This window comes from Diabrotica virgifera, chromosome 5, assembly GCF_917563875.1.
Source record: "Diabrotica virgifera virgifera chromosome 5, PGI_DIABVI_V3a".
In the NCBI taxonomy this organism is placed as follows: Eukaryota; Metazoa; Arthropoda; class Insecta; order Coleoptera; family Chrysomelidae; genus Diabrotica; species Diabrotica virgifera.
The window spans coordinates 19,637,623-19,649,429 of NC_065447.1; positions in this window are offsets into that span (position 1 = coordinate 19,637,623).

The window sequence follows — 11,807 nt, forward strand, 5'->3', positions numbered from 1 at the left end:
GAGGTCGCTTAAATAATCCAATTTCAATTCTGTAAAGTACATTAGATAGGTACAGTATCTTTTTATACAAAAATCATAGTTATTCTTATGTATCATAATTATTGTGGTTATTATAGCGACCGTAAATTTTTAATTACCAATTCAATTGTTGCTAAACTGTTCATTCAATTTCAATCGGCTTCTGGAATTATAATCTATATACGAAAAGAGCTTTTATATTACCAAGTTATTTAATTATTGATGAACAATTACTTATCTAAAATTTTAGTTGAAATTAAAGATTTTGTTGGAAAAACCAGCATTTTCCGGGGAAAATTTTGGTCGAAGTAAATCGGGAAAACACGTCTCTATGCAGAATTTAATTACGGTGATATTATTACAGATATTAAATACCTATTTCTTATACCGTTGTTTTTAAGATTCTCGTTCTGATATTTATCGGCCCTGTCTTGTATCTTCAAAGATTGCTCTTCTTTCGATATATTTCTTGTGTTCTTTATTTCTTTTCTATGTGGTCTCTTTACACTCGTCACTGAACCACTCTCTTTTTGTTATTTGTACCTATGATTTTTCTTGTTGCGTTAATTACTTTTATTTTGATTTCTTCCCAATATTCTTCGGTGCCTAGACTGTCTGTATTTGTCAGTGTTTGTGTAATGTATCTCTCTAATCTAACCTAAAACCACCGCAAGAGAACTCACGAACCTTTTTTTCTGTAAACCAAACATTTTCCTCTAACATTCAATGGTCGCATTCAGGAGACGAAAAAGTGAAGGAGCAGCTCTCGATGGAGCGGTAATAGTTTTGTTTCGTCTTGTGAACGTTCCGCTCCCTAAATTCGTGACAACTCATCTTCTTCTTCTTGTGCTACTCCTATCAGAGATTGGAAATCATCAAGGCTACCCTGACTTTGTTTACAGCTGACCTAAAAAGTTCATTAGTGGTGCAGCCAAACCACTCTCTCAAATTCCGCAACCATGACATTCTTCTACGGCCTGGATTCCGTTTTCCTTCTATTGTGACAACTCATCACTATCTGTTATATATGTGAGGTTATAAACTTGCCTCTGCACAATAAATTAATTGTTTTTACTTCCTAATCATGGTCAAAGACCAGTGACGGTTTCTCCATAAGTGCAATGTGCACGTGAACTGCCAAAATTATTTTCACACAAACATTCATATGTAAAATTTATCACTCTATAAATACCATTTTAATCTTAATTTAAATCACAAACCACAGATCCAAGGAGTTTATAAGTAATAGGTAATATTTAATTATTTTTATTCTATTTCGACGAGGAAATTGCACGCATGCGAGGCCTTAGACAGAACCTCTCGTTCACCGCTCTTACGGTGGCTTCTATCCCAATGACTTATCATAGGGCAAAATACAACTCACCACACACCCCGCTTCCCGTTCTAGCCCACAAGTTTAGATGGCCACAAGTGCACAAGTTGACTGTGATCAGTGTGACCTTATGGTGTTTTTAACGTGCACGGCGCATAATATGTACATTTAAATTTTGCTTTTGTGAAGTTCGAATTTCGGAACAATATTAAGAATGGAGGGATTTGTGGATGTGAATGTTAGCGTGGAATATTTAACATCAATTAAATTTTTTCATTATATTTAGAAGAAAAATTAAAATATCTAAACCAAACTTCTTAATTACGAATGTACCTAAGTTAATTTTTTATTGAGAATAATTTACAAGATGATTTTTCTGAAATAATTTGAATTCTTTAATTACTTGTTACGATGCCAGTGACAACTGAAGAAACAGAACGATGTTTCTCTCACTGGCGGATCCAGAGGGGTGTACTGGGGATCATGACCCCCCCCCCCATAATTGTAAACCCACGTATCCTAAGGTTGGTAAGACTAAGTCACCTTGCATCAGAGATAGGTAATTAAATCACCCTCAAGACCCATGACCCCACCCTCAAACAAAATTTCTGGATCCGCCACTGGTCTCTGCGTTGAAACGTATCAAAACCAAAACTTTCCTGAGAATGGCTATGGGCTAGGATCGACTAAAGGCTGTATGACACTATGCATTTTCTTGTATCATTTCTGATATCGTTTCTGATATCGTTTCTTGTATACATTTTCTTCTATCATTTCTTGTACGTACATTTGTGCCCTGTATGACACTATGCAAGTTCTTGTATCGAAAATTGTATGAAATTCGGCACGTGATTGGTCGAAATTTTGTTTGTCACCCTGTGTCACGTTATGGTAGTACTGCATCTACAGACACAGCTGATTTTAAATATTTTATAAAATTTATAAACTTTTATATAATTAACATTTTAATGTTAACCAGAATTTTACGTTGACTGAGGTTGATTATTTGTGTTTTTATTTTGTTTTGATATTTGTGCTAAAATATTTGCATTAGAATTATCTTCAGTTGGATCCAAATTAGGAACTATTGTATTTTCGTCTATTAAAAAATTATGCACCATGAAACCTAAATTTAAATTTTGAACTTTACTAGGAGCTAAATATATGGTTATTAGTAGAACAGTAGTCCATACCAAACGGTATATTAAGTATCAATAAAAGATTTATAAATAATACCTACAAAAACACAAATAAATTCATCAATACATTATCCCATTTTCATTTCAGCCGCCATTATGAGTAAGTAATTATGACATTTTAGATGTTTTACCAGCAGGTTTTACGTTTTTGCTCTTTGCGCAGAAATTGGCGCAGTTCTTGTACAATAATCTGTGCCTGACACAAATTCTTGTATCGTTTCTGATATCGTTTCTTGTATCTGTGTATGACACTATGCATTTTTTTGACATATCAGAAACGATATTAGAAATGATACAAGAAAATGTATAGTGTCATACAGCCTTAACAGCACTCGCAATGTTTTCAATAAAAAAAAAATGATTCAAGAAATTTCAAATTTTACTGAATTGTTTATTGAAGAATTTATCTAAAAATAACAGGCGACTTGACTTTTATTACAAAACTTGCTTGTAACATTTAAACACTAAATTATTTTAAGCCAATAAAATACATTTATTGTAATTTTTTAAAAATGTTCTTTGATTTTTACAATTTGACGACACTCAAAAAATTTTACCTAGGGAAATAGGGCCTCAAGGGCTTTTTATCTCTTAATATTATGTGTGCACCCCCAATACTTTACACCAGGCGCCGCCACTGTCAAAGACCATGAATTGTTTACCGTCTGCGCTATTTTCCAATTGATAATATAATTAGTACTCGACGCCATCTTTCAACAAGTCTATTGACAAATTCACAAAAGTAGCATACGTTGGACGGAGGTAGCGCAGCGGAATTAAAATGAGCTCACTGTCAAGGCGACCGATTCGTAACACGTTTCGCAAGTAGCGCCACATTCCGAGAACGAATTCCCAACAGTTGCGGAGCCGCTCCGTCACTTTTTCATCTGAATGCGACAATAGAAAAACCAAAATGTTGTCACTTATCGCATTCAGGAGACGAAAATGTGACGGACCGGTTCCGCAACTGTTGGGAATTCGTTCTCGGAATGTGGCGCTACTTGCGAAACGTGTTACGAATCGGTCGCCTTGACAGTGAGCTCATTTTAATTCCGCTACCTCCGTCTAACGTATGCTACTTTTGTGAATTTGTCAATAGACTTGTTGAATGATGGCGTCAAGTACTAAATATCAACTGGAAAACAATCCATGCATGATCTTTGACCATGAATACGAAGTAAAACACGATTTATTGTACAGAGGTAAGTATATAACCTTACCTTACATATAACAGAAAGTGATAGGCTGTCACGAATTTCGGGAGCAGAGCATTCACAAGATGAAACCCAACTGTTACCGCTCCATTAGAAACTGCTCCCTCACTTTTTCGTCTCTTGAATGGGTGCATTCAGCAGACGCAATCGCTAACTAATCGATTAGTGATTTTCTGCTGAATGCCACATAAATTGTGGCATTTCAGTATGTAAATCACAAATCGATTACTAATCGATTAGTTAGCGATTGCGTCTGCTGAATGCACCCAATGTGACCACTGTGTTTTTGATACACATTTTGGTAAAGAAGTACCCCGTATTGGCTCCGTGCGTCTCCCCTCTACTTACCACGTGACACGCTGTCAGATTTTGTCAGGACGTTTTAACGTTGAGTCTTATGGGATTATTTTGTTTTATTTTGTAGTGATAATAACCGAATACAATTGTTAGAATTCATTAGTTATTAATTTATACTCGTGCGTCTCCCCTCTACTTACAGTCACGTGACACGCTGTCAGATTTTGTCAGGACGTTTTAACGTTGAGTCTTAAAGGCCGCGTCTCACCATCAAATAATTTGATCAAACAGTTTGAGCAAACTTGACGTACTTGAGGAAATACGTCAAAGTGACGTCACAATTGCAGTTTTTTTGAAATTCTAAAAATCTGTGCTCTCACTATCAGTCTAGTTTGATCAAATTTTTTGTATTGAGTTGTCTAACTTGTTTGTACTTTATTTAAAATTAAAATTTTTCATTATTCACAATGAACACTCAGGATGTGACGTCACTAACTGTCACTTTCAGTTTGCTCAAACCAGTTTGATCAAATTATTTGCTGGTGGGACGCGGTCTTTATGGGATTATTTTGTTAAACTTAGATATTTTATTTTGTAGTGATAATAACCGAATACAATTGTGAGAATTCATTAGTTATTCATTTATACTGTAATTTATAGTGCAACAAAAATATTTTCTTTTTCGTTAATAAAGATTTATTGACATAAACTGCGATAGTGAGTATAAATATGTATATATATAAATATATAAATATGTATACAAAATCAAACTGATAATCAATATTGGAAATAGAAGAACTTATATCGGATTAAGTGCGTTTTTATTTTCTGTTTATATTAATAAATAATATCACTAGCGGGACACGGCATTTTTTCTAAATGTCTCATTTAAACATACACAAAGCGTCCTGATAAAATTTCAAAAAACCGCCACCATGAGCAGGTCGGTCGATTTTGCTTTGACACAATGGGTGCATTCAGCAGACGCAATCGCTAACTAATCGATTAGTAATCGATTTGTGATTTACATGCTGAATGTCACAATAATGTGGCATTCAGCAGAAAATCACTAATCGATTAGTTAGCGATTGTGTCTGCTGAATGCACCCTTTGTTAACGCTCACAGCGAATAGATAACCGATAACTTGTAGAAGGCATGTGACATTTCCATTCTGGTCAACACTTTGAAAGCAAACACTCCTTCCGTTGTTTTTATATTTTAAGCTCTGAAGTTCCTGTGAGACAAGCCAGCATTACTCCTGTAATTGCCAGAATACATATTGAACCGCACATGCCTTTTCAGGCTTAGTTTTATACAGTATACCTCTGCTTATGAAGTATATCTGTCCTATAAAATATCATTCTCCTAACAAATCCTTGTTACTAATATTCATCTAGTTTAAAAATAATAAGTAAACAAAATTTCATTTTATGATTTAATCATTACTTCAAAGTTACACTATTTCTTTGCTGATATATTCAAATGTTTTTTAACATGAAGTTTGTTCTAATCCATATAAATAGCTATAATTTTAAATATGTGCTTTGAATGTACAATTAACACCATCTAAAAGAAATATTTGTCCCATGCGGAACACAACAAAATAATTAAGAATATAAGTTATGTTGGTGTGATATTTATCATTATGTGACAAATGATTTTATAAAGTATAAAATATAAACCCCAAATATATATACATATAAACGAATTTCACGCATATGAGAAAAGAATTGTTTCAGTAATGAGCAGCTGATGCTCTAAATTAGTATTTACATTTCAAGTTTAAAAAAAATAGTCCAAATGGCTTGAGCATGTAAAATATGAAAATTCTAGAGCATTCATTATATACAAATACATATTAAAAAAATAAGTCAGCCCCAATTCTAGCATATAGGTACTGACGACGTGAACATTATAACAAAAACCAGGGCGAGAATCATGGAATCATAACCAAGGTAGTACCAGAACGAATGGGGTTACATATAAATCAAAATAAAACCAAATTCATGAAGATTAACACAAACACAAGAGTTGGAAATGTTGACGCAGATCTAATTGTCAATGACCAAAACTTCCGAGAGGTCAAAGAGTTCACATATCTAGGGACAGCGGTTAACCCCAATAATAACACATCACGGGAAATAAAAAGGAAAATAAGTACTTAGCTAACAAAGCATCTCAAAAAACTCGTGTAAGACTACAGAACACTTACTAACATACGGATCAAAGGCATGGACCCTAACCAAAACATACGAATCCTCTCATATAGATTTTTGAAAGATAGGTACTACGCAAGATATTCGGAGCGGTCTGTAAAAACAAAATATGGAGGAGTATATAACTTTGAATTGCAGAATATCTAGACGCATAAGTTTGGAGGAAAAGATATTACTACTATAACACGTCGGTAGTGGCAGAACATGAACCCGGGAACACGAAATCAAACATGATAAGTAAGATTCTAACAGTACAACCGGTGGAAATGAAAAAACGGGGTAGACCAAAATCTGATGTAGATAGTCGGGGTAACACACGATGCTGAGAGGATTGGTGTTGATAACTGGACAATCCAAGCAAGGGACAGAGCAGAATGGCGCACATAGTTTGAAAAAGTCTAGGCCGTAGACAGGACATTTGTCGGATCAGGCAATATATTATTTTCTGATCGTGTTGGGTATATCAGGACTACCATGAAAGTTCTTATAGTACGGGATCCGAATAGGAGGTCAAAATGTACCCATCTCCTTACAGGATGAAACATTTTTTTATTAGATTTCATACATAGACAAATAAACTGCTCGTCAAAAGTTAGGGATATAGAAAATTCGGCTGAATTTTCATAGTAGATTTTTTCGTGAACAGATTAACGGATTCCGCTAATTTTTTTTATTATTTTAGATTTTTCTTTAGTATTTACACAGTTATGCAAAGGTTTACTCAAACTTTTTTTTGTACTTATACCGGGTGGAAGAAAAGAAATGTTTTTCTTATGTTAAGTTTGAGACGCCCTGTAGGGAGGACGAGGTACAAATGTGAGTATACATCGAAATCGTATTGTAGTCTTATGTTTTGTGAACATGTTGTTGTGTGAATGTCCCTGATATCTTTAGAAACAAAAAAAAATAAACGGTTTTGTAATTTAACATGTGTTTTAACCGAAACAAAAGTTTAACACCTTGTAGGGAGAAAAAGGCACAAAGGTGAGTATACCTCGATATTATGTTGTAGTCTCATATTTTGTGAATATTTTATTTTCTCTATTATCTTTAATAACAAAGAAACTAGACGGTATTACTTTTTAATATGTATTTTAACTGACGACATGCATCACATCACACATGTGAAACATAGAAACACATATTAAAGAGTAATACCGTCTAGTTTATTTTGTTATTGAAGATATCAGAGAAATTAAAAAAATAAAATATTCACAAAATACGAAACTACAACATAATATCGAGGTATACTCACCATTGTGCCCTTTTCTCCCTACAAGGTGTTAAACTTTTGTTTCGGTTAAAACACATGTTAAATTACAAAACCGTTTATTTTTTTTTGTTTCTAAAGATATCAGGGACATTCAAACAACAACATGTTCACAAAACATAAGACTACAATACGATTCTGATGTATACTCACATTTGTACCTCGTTCTCCCTACAGGGTGTCTCAAACTTAACATAAGAAAAACATTTCTTTTCTTCCACCCGGTATAGGTACAAAAAATAAGTTTGAGTAAACCTTTTCACAATAATTGTGTAAACACTAAAGAAAAATCTAAAATAAAAAAAAATAGCGGAATCCGTCTGTTCGCGAAAAAATCAACTATGAAAATCAGCATAATTTTCTATATCCCTAACTTTTGACGAGCAGTTTATTTCTAGCATGGGTTGCCTATCAAAATCGTGTCATAGCTATCCTTAAGGAGAGGCCGAAGGGGTTGAAATAAATATTCCAAACACATTTTTTTTGAAACTATGGTAGAATTATTTTATTTTTAAATTAAATAAGCATATTCAGTACAAATCATAGATTACTCAAGAAAAAAATTAATGAAAAATACTGAAAAATAAGCCAACGGTGGCAAATTTTTAAATGACACCTCAAAATATAATAAATTTTGCGGTGGACATCAGAACTCATCATTTAATCATGGTAAACAAAAAATTCAAAAAGATTTTATTAGCTTATGAGTTTCTCGAGGTAACGCTGTCAAGTTTTTTTAGTTTTATGTAATTTTTACTTTTTGATATCACTCAGAAATCTAAACAAATAATTTTTTTTGCAAAAAGGGTGAAAATCAACAAAATTGTTATTGTTAAACAAAAAATAAGCATATAACAAAAATATCTCGACAGCGTTACCTCAAGGAATGTCTAAAGAAAATATATACAAAATTCCAGGTGAGTTGGTCAAGTAGTTCTTGAGTTGCAATGTCTACAGCCTAAAAAAAGCAGTTTTGAGAAAAACGCGTTTAAAGTATTGTCAACTTTTATTTTCAATTTCTTTTTTATCTGTCAAATGGTAAAGTGATGCACACCGAAATATGTTTTTAAATCGCGGAGTAATTTACAAAAGAAAATAAGAACAGCTGTTGACCGTTTCTCACTACGCTCAAGCGCGTTGGCACGAACTTGCTATAAAACTAGTCGAAGGTAGGGAGATAGTGTTAAATAGCCCTACCTTCGACTCGATTTGCAGCAGGTTCGCGCCAGCACTCTTGAACGTAGTGAACAACGGTCAACAGCTATTTTTATTTTCTTTTGTAAATTACTCCGCGATTCAAAAAGATATTCCGTTGTGCATCATTTTACGATTTTAAAGCCAAAAAAGAAATTGAAAATAAAAGTTGATAATACTTTAAACGCGTTTTCCTCAAAACTACTTTTTTCAAAGGCTGTAGACTTTGTAACTCAAAAACTACTTGACCGACCTACCTGGAATGTTGTGTATATTTTCTTTAGACTTTAGACATTCCTTGAGGTAAAGCTGTCGAGATATTTTTTGTTGTATGCTTATTTTTTGTTTAACAATAATAAATGTTAATTTTTACCCGTTTTTACAAAAAAATTCGTTGTTTTGCCTTCTGAGTGGTATCAAAAAGTCAAAATTAGATAAAACTAAAAAAATTCGACAGCGTTACCTCGAGAAACTCATAAGCTAATAAAATCTTGAATTTTTTGTTTACTATGATCCAATGATGAGTTCTGATGTCCACCGCAAAATACATTATATTTTGAGGTGTCATTTAAAAATTTGCCACCGTTGGCTTATTTTACAGTATTTTTCCTTAATTTTTTTCTTGAGTAATCTATGAATTGTACTGAATATGCCTATTTAATTTAAAAATTAATTAATTCTAAAAAATTGTGTTTGGAATATTGATTTCAACCCCTTCGGCCCCCCTTAAGGATAGCTATGCCACGATTTTGATAGGCAACCCATGATAGAAATATTATTTGTCTATGTATGAAATTTAATAAAAAAAATGTTTCATCCGGCAAGCAGATGGGTACATTTCGACCTCCTATTCGGATCTTAGACTATTATTACAATTATTATTTCATTTATACATTTTAATCAAGTTAGTTAATAGTAAAGTCGAAGTTATTTTAATTTTGGAACGACTTTTTTCTATTAATTAAAATTCGTAGTTTTTAAGTTCGCCTTGATTTTTTTACAGTTACTACAGACTAGCAAGGCTAAAACTCTAGCGATGCTCACAATATGGTTTGTAACCCAAAACCTATGATTTATTGTCGATTTTGCACAGAAAGAGAAAATTTCGGATGACAAGGTAAACGCAGAAAAAGCCACGGTTATAGATGATCGACTCATAGTATCCAAAACACACGTCAAACGACAGAACAAGGACTTGGTTAAGCTAGTTTAAAACTATATAGACCATAAAAAGCCCGAAATTTCCGAGAGATTATGGAGTAGCAGAGTCTTGGTTAGAGCATATCAAAATTGGACCGATGATTGGGTCGGTTTTGTTTAGGAGGTAGCCGTTTCTTTATAAAATCGATTGATATAAGGGAATGTGTATGTATATCAAAGGCCCATAGAATAAAATTAACCGTTTATAGTGCAGTCACTGAAGGTGGATATGAGCTATTACCTCCGATTTCGTTGAACCTCCATCGATTTGCATGAAAATTGGTGAGTGGTTAGATGATATCTCAAGGAACAAAGGTGACATGGTGCCAACTTGCGCTTTTTCCCTGGGGGTGGATGACACCCCTCCTCGGGGGTGAAAATTATTTTATTAAAAATAACCCCACAATTCGATAGAGGGACTTTTTGAGTTATTAAAGATCAAAGATTTTAATTTTTCGTAAGAAAAATGCATGTTTTTAACCGATTTTTCATAAATAACTCAAAAACTATAAGTTTTTACAAAAAAGTTATTATTATCAAAATTGAGGCTAATAAAAAATCAAATAAACTCCTTACTAGAAAAACCTTTCAATGTTAACTAAAAGTGAGTAGTGAGTTATAGGTAATTGAATGTATATTTCTTTCGTCGAGTACCCAAATCTAAGTATTCAAGCTTAAATACCGGGAAAATGATGCATTTTATAACATAAACTTATTAAACATTTGTCAAAGTTCATAGAAATATCTATCAAATAAGCCCTCGAACAAGTTGATAGCATTAAAATTTATGCACCAAAAATGTTTCAAAATGTATCTTTTAAAAATTTTTCCAAAAAATGTTATTGTTTTTTTGTAAATAACTCCGTTAATTTTTAAGATATCAGGTTCACCTAAAAACTAATTAAAAGTTGATTTCAAGAGCTATTAAAAAACGTCGAAATTAGTCTTTTAAACCTCTTAGTTTTTTAAAAATAAAAGGTTAAATGGTCCCGGTTACATGGTTCTCGCAGCAAAATTGAAATTTTAAACGTTTCTATCTCGGTTATTTTTTACTCTACGGAAATAGCAAAATCGGTAAAGTATTTGGAACAGAAAAACTAAAATTTAGTTATACATATATCATTTTTTACGTATATTGAGTATTTTTGGAGTTATTATCAAAAGAAAATGAAAAATAAAAAAATTCTAATTTTTTTAAATTATATCTTTTTTTTTTTTCAAAAATATGGATTCTAAACCGGTCAAAATTGTTGAAATCATTAACTATGTTAACCTAAAGAAATTCTTGTGAGGATTGCTACAAATTTTAATTTTTGTGGAAATGGCGTATGTTTTATTTTTCACTTTTTCCTAAAAAAATCGAAAGGGTTCTCTTATTTTCAACATAGCTTGCTTAATTTTGATGCTATTAACTTCTACTTGAGCTCATTTGATAGGTATTCCGAAGTAGCTTTGACAAGTGCTTAACAAGTATACATATTCTATAAAATGCATTGTTTTCCCGTTATGTAAGCTTGAATACTTAGATTTGAGTACTCGTCGAAAAAAATATACATTCAATTACCCATAACTCACTTTGAAATAACATTAGTTTAGTCCTTTAAGTGAGGAGTGTATTCAATTTTTTATTATTTTCAATTTTGGTAATAATAGCTTTTTTATAAAAGCTTATAGTTTTTGAGTAATACGTGAAAAACAGCTTTAAACATGCATTTTTTTAAGAAAAAATAAAATCTTTGATATTTAATAACTCAAAAAGTATTGATTTATGTTATGGTGTATTCCACGAATATACGACTGTTTTGGATTATTGCGACAACGAATATTTTAGTGTGCAACATAAGAAGTACGAAAGTATTTTGCTC